This window comes from Rhinoderma darwinii, chromosome 6, assembly GCF_050947455.1.
Source record: "Rhinoderma darwinii isolate aRhiDar2 chromosome 6, aRhiDar2.hap1, whole genome shotgun sequence".
Lineage (NCBI taxonomy): Eukaryota > Metazoa > Chordata > Amphibia > Anura > Rhinodermatidae > Rhinoderma > Rhinoderma darwinii.
In genome coordinates, this window is record NC_134692.1 from 92,485,537 (window position 1) to 92,505,076 (window position 19,540).

General features: G+C 45.2%; 1 protein-coding gene across 4 annotated transcripts in view; it reads left to right on the forward strand.

The window, feature by feature from the left end:
* Positions 1 to 19,540, forward strand: part of PGAP1 (post-GPI attachment to proteins inositol deacylase 1) — a 734,955-nt gene that overhangs the window by 427,428 nt on the left and 287,987 nt on the right. The gene's annotated exons all lie outside the window — the stretch shown is intronic.

Here is a 19,540-nt window from a genome sequence, read left to right on the forward strand (position 1 = left end):
TTTTGTGTGGTAGAACTGCCTGTCTTACAAGCAGATACATTTAAATTTAGAACAATGCAATTTTTCGCTAAATTTTGGTGTTTTTCACAAATACTGAATGTATCGTGCAAGTTTTGCCAGTAACACGAAGTCCAATGCGTCACGAGAAAACAATCATAGAATCGCTTGGATAGCTAAAAGCATTCCGAAGTTATTGCCACATAAATTTAAACATGTCAGATTTGAAAAATGAGGCTATGTGAGGAGGGTCAAAAGTGGCCAAACAGGGAAGGGGTTAAAAGAAAGATTGAGACATACACTGTTGTTGATGTTTGAAAGAGTTTATTCACCCTTGCAGCGAAGTTTCAGTCCTCACAATGATGCTTTCTTTCAAGCAATGATTCAGTGTATAACAGGGATTTAATTAAAGTGATCAATTACAGCTAAATACACCCCCAAATATAAATTCACAATATAAATTTTTATATACATCTCAATCAGTGCAATACTATTATCAAAAATTTTATTTTATGTGAAAAATGAACTAAATATAATCAAAAAGCAATCATACGTCCATGAAATACACCTTGGTCCCAAACACCGAAATACCAGCTCCTCGTCATTAAATTGTAGTTAATCAATGTTCTATGTGTTCTTTTTTATGGGAAAAGAAAACTTGACAACTGTTTAACCCCTTCCCTCTTTAGCCACTTTTGACCTTCCTGACAGAGCCTCATTTTTCAAATCTGACATGTGTCACTTTATGTGGTAATAACTCCGGAATGCTTTCACCTATCCAAGCGATTCTGAGATTGTTTTCTCGTAACACATTGGACTTTGTTACTGGCAAAATTTTCTCGATATGTTCAGTATTTAATTGTGAAAAACACCAAAAATTAGCGAAAAATTGCAAAAATTAGCATTTTTCTCAATTTAAATGTATCTGCTTGTAAGACAGGCAGTTATACCACACAAAATTGTTGCCAATTAACATCAACCATATGTCTACTTTAGATTGGCATCGTTTTTTGAACATCCTTTTATTTTTCTATGACATCACAAGGCTTAGAACTTTAGCAGCAATTTCTCACATTTTCAAGAAAATTTCAAAAGGCCATTTTTACAGGGGCCAGTTCAGTTGTGAAGTGGTTTTGAAGGCCTTATATATTAGAAACCCCCAAAAAGTCACCCCATTTTAAAAACTTCACCCCTCAAAGTATTCAAAACAGCATTTAGAAAATGTCTTAACCCTTTACACATTTCACAGGAATTAAAGCAAAGTAGAGGTGAAATTTACAAATTTCATATTTTTTTGCAGAAATAAATTTTTAGTACAATTTTTTTTATAACACAGAAGGTTTTACCAGAGAAATGCAACTCAATATTTGTTGCCCAGTTTCTGCAGTTTTAGGAAATATCCCACATGTGGCCGTAGCGTGCTACTGGAATGAAGCACCGGCCTCAGAAGCAAAGGAGCACCTAGAGGATTTTGGGGCCTTATTTTTGTTAGAATAAATTTTAGGCACCATGTCAGGTTTGAAGGGCTCTTGCGGTGCCACAACAGTCAAAATCCCCCAAATGTGACCCCATCTGGGAAACTACACACCAAGGAAATTATCTAGGGGTACAGTGAGCATTTTGACCGCACAGGTTTTTTACAGAAATTATTGGAAGTAGAAAATGTAGGTTTAGCGATTTTTTTTCTCATTTCCACAAGGACTAAAGGAGAAAAAAGCACCGCAAAATTTGTAAAGCAATTTCTCCCGAGTAAAACAATACCCGACATGTGGTAATAAACGGTTGTTTGGACACACGGCAGGGCTGAGAAGGGAAAGAGCGCTATTTGGCTTTTGGAGTTCACATTTAGCAGGAATGGTTTGCGGAGGCCATGTCACATTTACAAAGCCCCTGAGGGGACAAAACAGTGGAAACCCCCAACAAGTGACCCCATTTTGGAAACTATACCCCTTGAGGAAATTATCTAGGGGTATAGTGAGCATTTTGACCCCACAGGTTTTTTGCAGAAATTTTTGCAAGTAGGCTGTGAAAATGAAAATCTACATTTTTTCAAATAAAATGTAGGTTTAGCTAATTTTTTTTCATTTCCACAAGGACTAAAGGAGAAAAAGCACCATAAAATTTGTAAAGAAATTTCTCCCGAGTAAAACAATACCCCACATGTGGTAATAAACGGCTGTTTGGACACACGGCAGTGCTTAGAAGGGAAAGAGCACTATTTGGCTTTTTGAGATCACATTTAGCAGGAATGATTTGCGGAGGCCAGGTCACATTTGCAAAGCCCCTGAGGGGACAAAACAATGAAAACGCACCAAAAAGGGACTCCATTTAGGAAACTACACCTCTTGAGGAATTCATCTAGGGGTGTAGTGAGCATTTTGACCCAACAGATGTTTCATAGAATTTATTAGAATTAGGCAGTGAAAATAAAAACAGTCCTTTTTCTTCAATAAGACGTAGCTTTAGCGCAAATTTTTTCATTTTCTCAACAAATAAAGGAAAAAAAGAACCCAACATTTGTAAAGCAATTTCTCCCGAGTACGGCAATACCCCATATGTGGTCATAAACTGCTGTTTGGGCAAACGGCAGGGCTCAGAAGGGAAGGACCGCCATTTGGAGTTCAGATGTTGCTGGATTGGTTTCTGGGCGCCTGTGGGCCCAAAACAGTGGAAACCCCCCAGAAGTGACCCCATTTTGGAAACTACACCCCTCAATGCATTTACCAAGGGGTGTAGTAAGCATTTTAACCCTGCAGGTGTTTTGTAGAAATTAGTGTTCACTCGATGTTGCAGAGTGAAAATGGGATTTTTTTCCATAGATATGCCAATATGTGGTGCCCAGCTTGTGCCACCATAACAAGACAGCTCTCTAATTATTATGCGGTGTTTCCCGGTTTTAGAAACACCCTACAATTTCAAAATGTCATTATTTTTTTATGTGTTTTCAATTTTAATCCTTTTTTTTTGCTGTAACACAGCAAGGGTTAACAGCAAAACAAACCTCAATATGTATTACCCTGATTCTGCAGTTTGTAGAAATATTCCATATGTGGCCTAGTGTGCCACTCAACTAACACACATTCCTCTGAAATTGGGGAGCACCATATGGATTGATTTTATTAGGATGTGTTTCAGGCACCATATCATAGTTAGTACAGTTGAAAAAAGACATATGTCCATCAAGTTCAACCAAGGGATGGGAAAAGGTAAGGGATGAAACAAATATCACATCAAGAAATACATCAAGAAATGCATCTAGGGGTGTGGTAAGCATTAGGGTATGTGCACACACACTAATTACGTCCGTAATTGACGGACGTATTTCGGCCGCAAGTACCGGACCGAACACAGTGCAGGGAGCCGGGCTCCTAGCATCATAGTTATATACGATGCTAGGAGTCCCTGCCTCTCTGCAGGACAAATGTCCCGTACTGTAATCATGTTTTCAGTACGGGACAGTAGTTCCACGGAGAGGCAGGGACTCCTAGCATCGTACATAAGTATGATGCTAGGAGCCCGGCTCCCTGCACTGTGTTCGGTCCACTACTTGCGGCCGAAATACGTCCGTCAATTACGGACGTAATTAGTGTGTGTGCACATACCCTTAGGGCTCCGCAGGTGTTTCATAGAAATGATAAACACTGGTGCCATGTTGTGTTTGCTGAGCCCCTGATGTACTATTTTGGAAATTGCACACCTTAAGGCATTTATCTAGGGGTGTAGTGATCATTTTGACCCCACAAGAGATTTTCACAATTTCAGGCAAGGCGTGAAAAATTGCAAATTTTACACAAATATGCCTTTTCAGTGCCCAATATGTTGTGCCTAGCTTGTGTTATGAGGGACTCTACCCCCATAAATTGTTACGCAGGTTCTCACGAGTACGGCAATACATCACATGTGAGTTTTTTTTTTAAAAAGCTATTTTTTGGGGGACAAATTTGATAATAAAAATTGTTGTGTAATAATTTGGTCATAAAAATTATGGTGGATAAATTAAGATTCATTTTTTTTATACATTTGGATACATTTTCATAGACAAATTAGGAAAAAATGTTGTGGACAATTTAGTTAATACTTTGTGGCACACCAATTAGGAGTAAAACTTATGGCACATCTATTAGGTGGCATAACATGGCGTACACCAATTAGGAGCAAAACTCAATAAGGTGGTATGATTAAGCATTCACCAATTAAAAGTAATACTTATGGCACAGCAATGAGGTGGTATAAATTGGCGTGCACCAATTTGGCGTAAAACGTATGCTGCAGCACAGCAATTAGGTGGTAAAACATGGCGTGTACCAATTAGGCGTAAAGTTATGGTGCAGCTTTAAAGGGGTATAACTTGGCGTGCACCAGTTAGTTGCAATACCTATGGCACAGCAATGAGGAGAGAGAACTTGGTGTCCACTAATTAGGAGTAAAACTCATGGCGCTGTAATTAGGTGATATAACTTGGCATGCACCAATTAGGTGTAAAACCTATAATGCTACAGTTAGGTGGTATAACTTGGCAAGCACCAATAAGGAGTAAAACGTATGGCGCAGCACAGCAATCAGGTGGCTTAATGTGGCGTGCACCAACTAGGAGTAAGGCTGGATTCACACAAGCGTTTGCGTTTTGCGCACGGAAAAAACTCGGCGTTTTGCGTGCGCAAAAGGCACTTAACAGCTCCGTGTGTCATCACCATATGATGCGCGACTGCGTGATTTTCGTGCAGTTGCCATCATTATGACACTCCGTTTGGATGTTTGTAAACAGAAAAGCACGTGGTGCTTTTCTGTTTTCATTCATAGTTTGACAGCTGTTGCGCGAATCACGCTCGTCCCACGGAAGTGCTTCCGTGTGGTGCGCGTGATTTTCACGCACCCATTGACGTCAATGGGTGCGTAATGCGCGAAATACGCCCAAAGAATGGACATGTCGTGAGTTTTTCGCAGCGGACTCACACTGCGTAAAAATCACGCACCTGTCTGCACTGCCCCATAGACTAATATAGGTCCGTGCGACGCGCGTTGCACGGATGTATATCCTGTTCGTCTGAATAAGCCCTAAAAGTTATGGTGCAGCAATCATGGAGTATAACTTGGCTGCTCCAATTAGTTTTAACATTATGGCACACCAATCAGTGGGTATAACTTGGCGTGCACCAATTTGTTGCAAAACGTATGGCACAACAATCAAGGGATATAACTTGGCATGCACCAATTAGTTGTAAAAATTATGGCGACGCAATCAGGTGACATAACTTGGTGTGCACCAAATAGGAGAAAAATATACGGTGCAGCACAGTAATCCGTTGTACAATTTTTGGCACCTGTGTATAGAAAGGACATGGCTGAGCTAGAACGGGTGCAAAGAAGGGTGACCAATGTAATCAAGGGAATCCACCATTGCAGTACCAAGAAAGGTTATCAAACATGGGGCTATTCAGTTGAGAAAAAAGATGGCTTAGGGTATGTTCACACACAGTGTTTTCAGGCGTGTTTTGGGGCGTAAACGACTAAATACGCCTTGAAAAACGCCAGTGAAATGCTGGCAAACCGCTTCCCACTGAAATCAATGGGGAAAAAAGGGGTTTATTTCAGATAGGGCATTTCTTTATGCCGCTGTTTTAAAAAAAAAAAAAACAGCGCGTAGAAAGAAGCATGACACTTCTGGAGCGGTTTTTCATAGGGTCAATTGCAAAACTGCTCCTAAAAGAGCTTAAAAAAGCCTAAAAAACTTTTTCAGCCGTTTTTATTTGTGTATGTGAACATACCCTTAGGGGCAATCTAATTACAATGTACAATTATGTAATTGGACAGTACAGAGATCTTTCTAATGATATTTTCACACATAGGCCTGTACTAATAAAAGGGGGGCATTCTCTACGTCTAGAGAAAAAAGTTTTCACCATCATCACAGACTGGGATTCTTTACTGTGAGAGCAGTGAGACTGGGGAACTCTTTGCCACAGGATGCTGTGATGCTTGATACTTTGAACAAGTTCAAGAAGGGGCTTGATGCCTTTCTTGAGAAATATAGTATTACAAGTTATGAGTACTAGATTCTGGAGATGGAACGTTGATCCAGGTATTTTTTTCTGGTTGCCATATTTGAAGGCCAAGAGGAATTTTTACCCTAATGAGGCAATCCGCATCAACCTCCATGGTGGTTTTGTCTTCCACTGGTTTAACACGATAGGATTATAGATTGGGCTTGATGGACCTGTGTCTCTTTTCAACCTTATTAACTATGCAACTATCTAAGGGGTTAAACGGTCAGGATCGAAGGAAACTTCAATCGCTACCGTTAGAGCAGGAGCCCAGCTGTCATCAAACTTCCGAGCGCATGCTCCAGCCTGCATGGGACACCCGTACGGAACTTAGACTTTGCCACCATGAAAATGTGGTGGCCTAGCCTAAGGCCCATTAGTGACCGAAGTGAAAAGATGTATCGGTTAATCATAAATGTCAGATTTTTTACAGTATTCCTTTGAAATGTTTTTGTATGGCCATTTTTATTTTCCCAGAATTTTTGAGTTGATTAGTGATTATTCTAACTCAACGATTTGTAATGATTTCATCCACATAAAGTAACTTACATGGGAAAAAGTTATAAAACGAGAATATAGATCGCAAATTTAGAGTGACATTTGCGAAAGTGACCTAATTTGTTAGGGATCTGCCAGGTACTACGTCTAGGTATACTCCTGGGATTAATCAATCCACACCTGAGGCCAGACCTGTTCGACTGACACCATCTCCCACCAACCAGGGTGGCAGGCTCAGGAGTGGGAGAGCCTATCGCGGCCTGGTCAGTCGGAGTTAGCTCCGCCCCCTGTCCTTTATTACCTGCCGTGTTCTCTTCCTCAGTGCTTGTAACTCTTCTGGATTCCTGGCCTCACTGCTGCTTGCTCCAGCCTGCTTCTGCCGTGCTTCTGCCTTGCTGCAGTTCCGCTTAACCTGCTTTGCTTTGCCCCTGGCTTGCTTCCTTCTCCGTGCTCACTTTGGTATACTCCACTTCATCCTGGTCCTGACTACTCATTCACCGCTCCGTTTCCTCGCGGTGTTCCGTGGCTACTGCCCCTTCCCTTGCGTGTTCCCTGTTTGTTCTCCCGTGCACTTAGACAGCGTAGGGACCGCCGCCCAGTTGTACCCCGTCGCCTAGGGCGGGTCGTTGCAAGTAGGCAGGGACAGGGCGGTGGGTAGATTAGGGCTCACTTTCCCTTCACCTCCTTCCTGCCATTACATAATTACAAGCCCCTACCTAGTCTACCATTTCTCCTACGCTGACGCTATCATGGACCCCCTTGAGACCCTGACCCAGCAGATGCAGGGCCTCTCCCTACAGGTCCAGGCCCTGGCCCAGAGGGTCAACCAGGGTGACGCTGCCTTAGTAGTACCCCTCACCTCACCTCTAGAACCCGACCTCAAGTTACCTGACCGGTTCTCAGGGGACCGTAAGACATTTCTCTCCTTCCGGGAGAGTTGCAGACTGTATTTCCGCCTAAAACCCCACTCCTCAGGTTCCGAGAACCAGCGGGTGGGTATCATCATATCCTGACTCCAGGAAGGGCCCCAAGAGTTGGCCTTCTCCTTGGCTCCTGACGCCCCTGAACTTTACTCTGTTGATCATTTTTTCTCTGCCCTCGGACTCATTTACGACGAGACTGACAGGACTGCTTTAGCCGAGAGTCAGCTGGTGACCTTACGTCAGGGTAGGAGACCGGTTGAGGAATACTGTTCTGATTTTAGAAAGTGGTGCGTAGCTTCTCGGTGGAACGATCCGGCCCTAAGGTGCCAGTTTAGGTTAGGATTATCTGACGCCCTGAAGGATCTGCTGGTTAGCTACCCCTCTTCTGACTCCCTTGACCAGGTTATGACCCTAGCAGTACGACTTGACCGACGTCTCAGGGAGCGTCAGCTTGAACGTTTCAATGTGTTCCCCTCTGACTTCCCTGCGATTCCCCCCCGAGGTCCCATCTCCTCGCTCTTCCACGGAGGACTCGGAGGTACCTATGCAACTCGGGGCCTCCATGTCCCCTCGACAACGTAGGGAGTTTCGCAGAATGAATGGTCTCTGCTTCTACTGTGGGGACGACAAGCATCTACTGAACACCTGTCCCAGGCGCAAGAATAAGAAGCCGGAAAACTTCCGCGCCTAAGTGATCATCGGGGAGGTCACTTGGGCGCACAGGTATTTCCCGTTAATGTGAAACGCAATAAAATTTTGCTTCCCTTTCAGGTCTCGTTTGCTGGCCGGTCTGCCACGGGCAGCGCTTTCGTGGATTCTGGCTCATCTGCTAATATCATGTCTGTGGAATTTGCTATGTCTCTAAAGATGCCTTTTATTGATTTACCTTATCCTATCCCTGTAGTAGGTATCGACTCAACTCCCCTTGCTAATGGTTATTTTACTCAGCATACTCCTGTTTTTGAACTCCTGGTTGGCTCCATGCATTTGGAGCAGTGCTCTGTACTGGTGATGCAGGGATTATCGTCTGATCTGGTATTAGGTCTTCCCTGGTTGCAGTTGCATAATCCCACGTTTGATTGGAATACTGGGGATCTCACCAAATGGGGTAGTGAATGTCTTATGTCATGTCTTTCTGTTAACTCTATTTCTCCCCGGGAGGAGGTAAACACGCTTCCTGAGTTTGTTCAGGACTTCGCCGATGTGTTTTCTAAGGAGGCCTCCGAGGTGTTGCCCCCCCCCATAGAGATTACGATTGCGCCATCGATTTGGTGCCTGGTGCCAAGCTTCCTAAGGGTAGGATATTTAATCTTTCATGTCCTGAACGTGAAGCTATGAGGTTGTATATCCAAGAATGCCTGGCCAAGGGTTTCATTCGCCCCTCGACTTCTCCTGTAGGTGCTGGCTTCTTCTTCGTGGGGAAGAAGGATGGTGGTCTTAGGCCGTGCATTGATTATCGTAACCTGAATAAGGTCACCGTAAGGAACCAGTACCCACTTCCTTTGATTCCGGATCTTTTTAATCAGGTTCAGGGAGCCCAATGGTTTTCTAAGTTCGATCTACGGGGGGCATATAACCTTATCCGCATCAAAGAGGGGGATGAGTGGAAAACTGCGTTCAACACACCCGAGGGTCATTTCGAATACCTGGTCATGCCCTTTGGGTTGTGTAATGCCCCTGCTGTCTTCCAGAATTGTATTAATGAAATCCTGAGAGATTACCTGGGTAATTTTCTTGTTGTGTACCTTGATGACATACTGGTGTTTTCCAAGGACTGGTCCTCCCACGTGGAGCATGTCAGGAAGGTGCTCCAGGTCCTTCGGGAGAATAATCTGTTTGCTAAGACTGAAAAATGTGTCTTTGGGGTACAGGAGATACCATTTTTAGGGCAAATCCTCATGAATTCCGCATGGACCCTGCCAAGGTTCAGGCTGTGGCGGAATGGGTCCAACCTGCCTCCCTTAAGGCGTTAGTGTTTTTTAGGGTTCGCCAACTATTACGGGAGATTTATTGCCAACTTCTCGGTCATCGCTAAGCCTCTTACGGACCTTACTCGCAAGGGTGCTGATGTCCTCCATTGGCCCCTTGAGGCCGTCCAGGCCTTTGAGACCCTCAAGAAGTGCTTTATCTCGGCCCCCGTGCTGATTCAGCCCAACCAAGAGGAGCCATTTATTGTGGAGGTTGACGCATCCGAGGTGGGAGTGGGGGCCGTCTTGTCCCAGGGTACTAGCTCCCTCACCCATCTCCGCCCCTGTGCTTACTTCTCTAGGAAGTTTTCGCCCACGGAGAGTAACTATGATATTGGCAACCGCAAACTTCTAGCCATTAAGTGGGCTTTTGAAGAGTGGCGGCACTTCCTGGAGGGGGCCAGACACCAGGTAACGGTCCTTACGGATCACAAGAATCTGGTTTTCCTAGAATCGGCCCGGAGGCTTAATCCTAGACAAGCTCGGTGGGCACTATTCTTTACCAGATTTAATTTCTTGGTTACCTATAGGGCTGGGTCCAAGAATATTAAGGCTGATGCTCTGTCACGTAGTTTCATGGCCAATCCTCCTTCCGAGAAGGATCCTGCTTGTATTTTACCCCCTGGTATAATCGTTTCTGCCACGGATTCTGATTTAGCTTCTGATATCGCGGCTGATCAGGGTGCAGTTCCCGGGAACGTCCCTGGGGACAAACTGTTTGTTCCCCTGCAATACCGGCTAAGGGTACTCAGGGAAAACCATGACTCCGCTCTATCTGGTCATCCTGGCATCTTGGGCACCAAACACCTCATTACCAGAAACTATTGGTGGCCTGGGTTGCCTAAAGACGTTAGGGCTTACGTCGCCGCTTGTGAGGTTTGCGCTAGGTCCAAAACCCCTAGGTCCCGACCTGCGGGCCTACTACGTTCCTTGCCCATTCCCCAGAGACCTTGGACCCATATCTCCATGGATTTTATCACCGATTTGCCTCCATCTCAGGGCAAGTCGGTGGTGTGGGTGGTAGTAGACCGCTTCAGCAAGATGTGCCACTTTGTGCCCCTTAAGAAGCTACCTAACGCCAAGACGTTCGCTTCTTTGTTTGTGAAACACATCCTGCGTCTCCATGGGGCCCCAGTCAATATCGTTTCTGACAGAGGGGTACAATTTGTTTCCTTATTTTGGAGAGCTTTTTGTAAAAAGTTGGAGATTGATCTGTCCTTCTCCTCCGCCTTCCATCCCGAAACTAATGGCCAAACGGAAAGGACTAACCAATCCCTGGAACAATATTTAAGGTGTTTCATCTCTGACTGTCAATTCGATTGGGTCTCATTCCTTCCCCTTGCTGAATTTTCCCTGAATAACCGGGTCAGTAACTCGTCAGGGGTCTCCCCGTTTTTCTGTAATTTCGGGTTTAACCCAAGGTTCTCCTCCGTTTCCCCTGGTTGTTCCAATAATCCTGAGGTAAAGGATGTTCATCGGGAACTGTGCACGGTCTGGGCCCAGGTTCAGAAGAACCTAGAGGCGTCCCAGAGCGCACAAAAGATTCAGGCGGATAGTAGACGTTCTGCTAACCCCCGGTTTGTCGTCAGGGATTTGGTCTGGTTGTCGTCCAGGAACTTGCGCCTTAAGGTCCCGTCCAGGAAGTTTGCTCCCCGGTTTATTGGACCTTATAAGATCATTGAAGTCCTCAACCCTGTATCCTTCCGTCTGGAGCTGCCCCCATCCTTTCGCATGACGTCTTCCATGCCTCCCTCCTTAAACGCTGCTCCCCGTCCTGGTCCCCCTCGAGGAAACCACCTGTTCCCGTTCTCACCCCTGAGGGGGTGGAATTCGAGGTGGCCAAGATTATGGACAGTAGGATGGTCCAGGGCTCCCTCCAGTACCTGGTCCATTGGAGAGGATACGGGCCGCAGGAGAGGACTTGGGTACCTGCCCGTGATGTTCACGCTGGGGTATTGATCAGGAGGTTCCAACTTCTCTTCCCTACTAAACCGGGTCCTCTTAGTAAGGGTCCGGTGGCCCCTCATAAAAGGGGGAGTACTGTTAGGGATCTGCCAGGTACTACGTCTAGGTATACTCCTGGGATTAATCAATCCACACCTGAGGCCAGACCTGTTCGACTGACACCATCTCCCACCAACCAGGGTGGCAGGCTCAGGAGTGGGAGAGCCTATCGCGGTCTGGTCAGTCGGAGTTAGCTCCGCCCCCTGTCCTTTATTACCTGCCGTGTTCTCTTCCTCAGTGCTTGTAACTCTTCTGGATTCCTGGCCTCACTGCTGCTTGCTCCAGCCTGCTTCTGCCGTGCTTCTGCCTTGCTGCAGTTCCGCTTAACCTGCTTTGCTTTGCCCCTGGCTTGCTTCCTTCTCCGTGCTCACTTTGGTATACTCCACTTCATCCTTGTCCTGACTACTCATTCACCGCTCCGTTTCCTCGCGGCGTTCCGTGGCTACTGCCCCTTCCCTTGCGTGTTCCCTGTTTGTTCTCCCGTGCACTTAGACAGCGTAGGGACCGCCGCCCAGTTGTACCCCGTCGCCTAGGGCGGGTCGTTGCAAGTAGGCAGGGACAGGGCGGTGGGTAGATTAGGGCTCACTTTCCCTTCACCTCCTTCCTGCCATTACATAATTCATAATTTTTTCCAGTGTAATGCAAAAATTATTCAACTGTACAGTTATGACAATTCATACATGGGAAAAAAATTATTTTATTCTCACTTGTTTTACTACCTCAACATGGCCCAAGTCTAATCTATTATAGGACATCAGCGGTGAATTCTGGAACTTCAGTTTGCTATTGAAGAAATTCCATAGACTTCCTAATCACAGAACCACTTTTTGAATCTTCCTGTTCACTTTTTTTTTTTTGAGATATGAACTCTTTCGTTGTATTTTAATTCGAATTTTCTTTGTTGACTAAAGTAGAAGATTGCTTTAAAGGTGGATATGGCTGCCAACAGTGCATCAAGACAATTAAAATAGTAAGGTTGTCTGCTTTAAAGAGGCTCTGTTACCAGATTTTGCAACCCCTATCTGCTGTTGTAGCAGATTGGCGCTGCAATGGAGATAAGAGTATCGTTTTTATTTTTAAAAAACGAGCATTTTTGGCCAAGTTATGACCATTTTTGTATTTATGCAAATGAGGCTTGCTAAAGTCCAACTGGGCGTGTTTACAGTAAGTCCAACTGGGCATGTATTATGTGTGTTACATCTGGGCGTGTTTACTTTTACTAGCTGGGCGTTCTGACGAGAAGTATCATCCACTTCTCTTCAGAACGCCCAGCTTCTGGCAGTGCAGACACAGCCGTGTTCTCGAGAGATCACGCTGTGACGTCATTCACTTCCTGCCCCAGGTCCTGCATCGTGTCGGACGAGCGAGGACACATCGGCACCAGAGGCTACAGTTGATTCTGCAGCAGCATCGGCGTTTGCAGGTAAGTCGATGTAGCTACTTACCTGCAAACGCTGATGCTGCTGCAGAATCAACTGTAGCCTCTGGTGCCGATGTGGCCGACACGATGCAGGACCTGGGGCAGGAAGTGAGTGACGTGACAGCGTGATCTCTCGAGAACACGCTGTGTGTCTGCACTGCCAGAAGCTGGGCGTTCTGAAGAGAAGTGGATGATACTTCTCGTGAGAACGCCCAGCTAGTAAAATAAGTAAACACGCCCAGATGTAACACACATAATACACGCCCAGTTGGACTTTTACTGTAAACACGCCCAGTTGGACTTTTGCAAGCCTCATTTGCATAAATACAAAAATGGTCATAACTTGGCCAAAAATGCTCGTTTTAAAAAAAATAAAAACGTTACTGTAATCTACATTGCAGCGCCGATCTGCTGCAATAGCAGATAGGGGTTGCAAAATATGGTGACAGAGCCTCTTTAAGGAAATAGATAGGGTTTGGGTGCACTCACTTTTTGAGCTGTGTAATCCCTGTATTTTATAGGTTACTTTTTTTTAATTTTAACATTCAAACCAGATTTTAGGGTGAAATCAATTGAGTCTCGTCAATTCTGGTGATTTTATGAAGATATGTGCATTTGACATACGTGGTATGTACTCTGCACATATTGAACTTATATTTTAAGGTGCATAGTTCATCTAAGAAATTGCACTTTGACACTAAATTGCATGGCAGGGCCTGTGTGTATAAAGGACTGAGTGGCATTTTGACAATGTGCCAGGTGTCTACCTTATTTTGTCATTTTAATCTTTATTTGTGTTTTTAAAAGTGTAAATATCGCCCTGGCTACCAGAGATGTAAAATGGCCAGACACCGCTGGCAGCGAAAGGGTTAAGCAATGTTTTTTTTTGTCCCAGTAGGGGACTTGAAACAGCGTTCAGTTGATCGCTTATACATTATAATGCTTTATATTACTTGGTATGCCAAAACATTATTGCATGCTAATGTAGGACTGAAAGGCAAACTATTAGACCATGGCCTAATAGGCATATGCTTAAAATAGACCGGTGAGCCCTTGCTAGGTTCTCAGCTGCCATGGTAACCGGCACCCTGAAATTGTGTCGCGGGGCATAGATGGGCTGATCGTGGGAGCTTCCTTCCTTTGTCAAACACCTCAAATGCTGCAGTCGCTATTGACTGGCATCTAAGGGGTTAAATGTCTGGGATCAGAGGTTACCTGATCCTGGGCATTACAGTTGGAGCCCCGCTGTTAAGTAGGCTGTGTTCCAGCTGTTGATCACCATGATCTACATGTATGTTATGGTACCTCAACACAAGGCAATCTATCACCAACATGTACATCAAATTGTGCTAAGCTGTAATTGATCGCTAGGTCTATTTTAACACTGTTGTTCACTGAATCATTGCTAGAAAAAAAAGCTTATTGTGAGGGCTGAAACAACAAAGCACTGCTGTCTCAACCTTAATTTTATTGAAGTTTATCAAAATCCAGGATTTCTGGGAGATGTGCACCTTTAATTTCCTTTGTCCCTAGTGCTGCTGGATACGATGCATTATTAATTAGGCTATGTTCACATCATGGTTTGACCCTACGTATAGTGTGCATGTTGGGAAAGCTCCCTTGGTATATGCTAAGCGCATCCATAGGATTCCATTATCCCGACGGAGTCCAATAGAGTGTCCTTTTGGACTCCTTCGTTCTGGTATACATCGTTATATTTTTTATTTTTTTTTGGAGGATGGAATAATGTAGTATACTACGCTAATCTATACGGGATACAGCAAAAAAACAAACAGATACAGTGCTGTATAACTTTTTTTTTACATGGGAGCCTATGTGTGACGGATGCCACTGTATTGCATCCTTCACAGGTATACATTAAACGTATACCTTGGGGGCTTTTACAGGGCTTGAATACCCAGTAAGAGCATCAGGTAGAGCTCAGCCCGGGGATTCCGGCCCTGGTGTAGCCCCTGATGGCGCTGTCCATGTATGGACAGTGATATCAGGGACTTTCAACTGAGGGGTCGCTGCAGAGCATTGGTAGCGGGACTGGAGATGCCCCTGGTGTTACTGTCCATATATGGACAGTGACTTCAGGGGTTCCCCCAGTCCTGGGGACCCTGGCCAGAGCACTTCTGATGCTTTTGCCAGGGACTGCATAGTTTAAAGCCTCTGATATCACTGTTCATACGGTATATAGTCAGGGGCTTCCCTGGGCTCAGCGCTTAAAATAGCGCTGTGCCTGGGATTTTGGGTGACATATCCCACTGTATGCATATACAGTGGGATACGTTGGTCCATCAGAGGTTTATGTCGGTACTCCTCCCGACGTATATCTCTGACGGAAGAAAAGTAAATGAGACGTGAACAGGACCTTATGGCTGCCAGTACTGCTTGAACATCATTATATCTGTGACTGTTAGGAGATATTGCTGTTTTTAAAAGGAACCTGTCACCAGCATTTCACCTATTAAACCAGCACTACCTGGTGGTAGTGGGTGAAAAATAATTTCTATATAACCTATAATTGTCTTCCTAGTCGGCTGTGTAGCTTTAGTATTCAGTTTTTTTTAGTGTTCCCACACGTATACTAATGAGCATAAAAGAGTCATATCTTCGTTTGAAGAGAGTCAAATCTTTGTTTGAAAAGAGTCATATCTTCATTTCTCAAGTCTTTCCGAGTTTACCCTGCATCCTTAGTTTTGATTGACAGCTCCTCGCCTTTCCTTAGCATACAAAATCCTGCGCTTGTGCATTGATGTCCTCTTCTGGGGTGTGCACAAAAAGGGACACCGGATTATTACGATAAAACACGCAAAATGTTTGCAGACCATTATTTACAGTCGGAGGAGGAGTTTAGGAGAGGGGAAAACGGCAATGAACTTTTTATAGAATCGGCAACTGAGGATAACTACAGAGGGGGCTGTATGGCGCTATCTACAGAGGGGGCTGTATGGCGTTATCTACATAGGGGGACTGTATGGCGTTATCTACATAGGGGGACTGTATGGCGTTATCTACAGAGGGGGACTGTATGGCGTTATCTACAGGGGGTCTGTATGGCGTTCCCTACAGGGGGGGTGTATGGCTTTCCCTACAGGGGGGGTGTATGGCTTTCCCTACAGGGGGGGTGCATGGCTTTCCCTACAGGGGGGGACTGTATGGCGTTCCCTACAGGGGGGGACTGTATGGCGTTCCCTACAGGGGGGACTGTATGGCGTTCCCTACAGGGGGGACTGTATGGCGTTCCCTACAGGGGGGACTGTATGGCGTTCCCTACAGGGGGGACTGTATGGCGTTCCCTACAGGGGGGACTGTATGGCGTTCCCTACGGGGGGGACTGTATGGCGTTCCCTACAGGGGGGGACTGTATGGCGTTCCCTACAGGGGGGGACTGTATGGCATTCCCTACAGGGGGGGACTGTATGGCGTTCCCTACAGGGGGGGACTGTATGGCGTTCCCTACAGGGGGGGACTGTATGGCGTTCCCTACAGGGGGGGACTGTATGGCGTTCCCTACAGGGGGGGGACTGTATGGCTTTCCCTACAGGGGGGGACTGTATGGCGTTCCCTACAGGGGGGACTGTATGGCGTTCCCTACAGGGGGGGCTGTATGGCGCCATCTACAGGGGGGGCTGTATGGCGCTATCTACAGGGGGGCTGTATGGCGCTATCTACAGGGGGGCTGTATGGCGCTATCTACAGGGGGACTGTATGGCGCTATCTACAGGAGGGACTGTATGGCGCTATCTACAGAGGGGGCTGTATGGCGCTATCTACAGAGGGGGCTGTATGGCGCTATCTACAGAGGGGGCTGTATGGCGTTATCTACAGGGGGGCTCTATGGCGCTATCTACTTGGGGGCTGTATAGCGTTACCTACAGGGAGTCTGTATGGCGCCATACAGCCCCCTCCCCCTGTAGGGAACGCCATACAGCGTCGTCCCCCTGTAGGGAACGCCATACAGCGTCGTCCCCCTGTAGGGAACGCCATACAGCGTCCCCCCTCCCAAAAAAATGCGACCTACAGTGTGTCCTAATAAAAGACATGTATCCCCTATCCACAGGATAGGGGATACATGTGTGATCGCTGGCATTGATAGGGAGAACGGGGGACTGAAAGTCCCCAGAAGTTCTCCATGACTAACCTCTGACTTCCGGCGTCTGCGCAGCTCACTAAAAATGAAAGGCGTGCTGGTCACGCATGCGCACAAGCGGGACCGGCGCTCCATTCATTTCTCCGGAGCTGCCGACACAGACCCCGGAAGTCTGAGGTTTGTGATGGAGAACTTCAGGGGTCTTTCAGTCCCCCATTCTCCTTATCGCTGCCAGCGATCACACATGTATCCCCTATCCTGTGGATAGGGGATACATGTCTTTTGTTTAATGGCAGAGCGGGGAGATACCTCCCTGCTCTGCCGTAGTGTTCAGTGGCGTCCCGCTTTAGCAGCCGTAGCGGCTGCTAGCGGAGCCTGCGGCCATGGTGGGAGCCCGTGCCGGCGGGCGACACGGGCCCCCTCATGCCGCGGGCCCCATAGCAGCCGCTACGGCGGTAGGTACGCCACTGCTGGTGACATGTTCCCTTTAAGGTTGGTTTTTAATAATATCAGCATTTTCAATATGATATGCAATATGAAATATCAAAATGTTTATGTAAATAATAGTCATGGGAAAAGGAAAGTACAATGCTATTAATTTCTTTTTTATCACGGCTTAAATAACAATGGTGTGGTCCTTACCAATAAACAACCTCTAAGGACAACAAAAAACAGATTTCAATATGTAGTATTTTGGCCAAGATGTAAACCACCTTTCAAAAACCTGGTGTTAATAAAACAAATACAACCTTCTTATTTTCACAACTATTAGGCTTGATTCACACGGGATGGAAATGCTGCAGATTTGGTGTGTGTAATTTCAGTTTATTACAGTTCTAGCCATAAGGATGAGATTTGAACAAATGTGATCCACATGCTGCTGAACATTGTCCAGACGCTGCAGATATTAAAATTCGGGTTCTGGGTGTGCACTGCAGATGTCACCCATTTCAATGTTGAATTCAGCAAAATCCGATTTGTTGATACATTTCAGCTGGAATTCCCTGCAGTATCTATGTCGATTTTGTTAAAACTCATCAAAACCAACCCGTGTACATATACCCTAAGGCTGAGTCTTCACGTCGTGGTCAAAATGTGTTTTTGACGTGATTCCCGACAAAACTGTCTTTTTATTGTGACATATGATCACAGCCTAAGTGTAATTAGCAATCCGTAGTTAATCGTTAAATGCAAAAGATAAGTTAAGCATCAAGTGTTATTACCTCCACATAGGTATATTCAGACGTTGTGGGTGAGAAGCTGTTAAAGTTGCATTAAAAAAAAAACGCTTAAAAGCAGAACATTTGGAATTCTGGGGCACACAGGTGTGTGTCTACATGCAAAGAAGAAGGGACATCAACCATGACCTGAGAGAAGCAATCCTTCCTTGAAGATCATTAGTCTGTGTAGGGATATAATGCCATCTTCAAAAATGTGAAACTATTATTAGAATATTACTTTATTTAGACCCTGATAAATTGAATTTAACCATTTTCAATGATTGTATGTGTGTATATATATATATATATATATATATATATATACACATATGCAGTGTGCTGTCGTCATTTCTTTTTCTGCTATATATATATATATATATATATATATATATATATAAAGAAAAATAGAAGCAGCACCGTAATTCGAAGTATCGGGTGTACAGGTTCCTGTTCAGACACTCGACCAGTGTCCCAAATAGCCAGCAACATTTCCAAAAGACAAGACAGCACTCCAAATTCAGTGATATATAGGATCACTTTTAATCACCTCTTGCAACGTTTCAACCCTACTCAATGGGGTCTTTTTCAAAAAGACCCCATTGAGTAGGGTTGAAACGTTGCAAGAGGTGATTAAAAGTGATCCTATATATCACTGAATTTGGAGTGCTGTCTTGTCTTTTGGAATTGTTGCTATATATATATATATATATATATATATAGTTGTGTGCATGCATAAGCTATGGGACACTTTAGAAAATCTGGGACATCTAGAGATGGGGTTGCACCTTTCTGAATTTGCCTTGGTCATGAATAAACTTGACCAACTATACAGTGATAGATGTCAAAATCAGAACAGGTAAATGTGTGAAAGGATTGGCTTGGTGTGCCTTACTTTCCGTAGGCGGTAGAGTGGGGACACCATTTATCAATCTAATAGGATATGTTGAAGAGCAGGCTCAGGGTGCCTGTTATACACAAGGCCTGGATGGGGCTGAACAGTCTAGGTATGTGTAGATTTTTTCCTCCTTAGGGCCCTATGCACACGACCGTAAAAATCATCCGTAATTGCAGACCGTAGAAGTGTACCACAAATTATGGAACATGTCCGTCCTTTTGCTTTTTACGGGCCGGGCTCCCATACTTTGTAAGGGAGCACGGCCCGAAAATGTGAGTGGCTGTCTGCGGCCGCCTGTGGCCGGCTGTGCCCTTTATCACGGGCCGTGATTACGGGCACGGCCGTGTTCATGGGGCCTTAGACTACATATTTGTATCACTCCATTCTCCCCTTTTATTGGCTTAGCTTCCATAATTGTAATTCAAGCTATATTACTTTAGCAAAACATATAGATATAGGTGTCATTGATTGGAAAC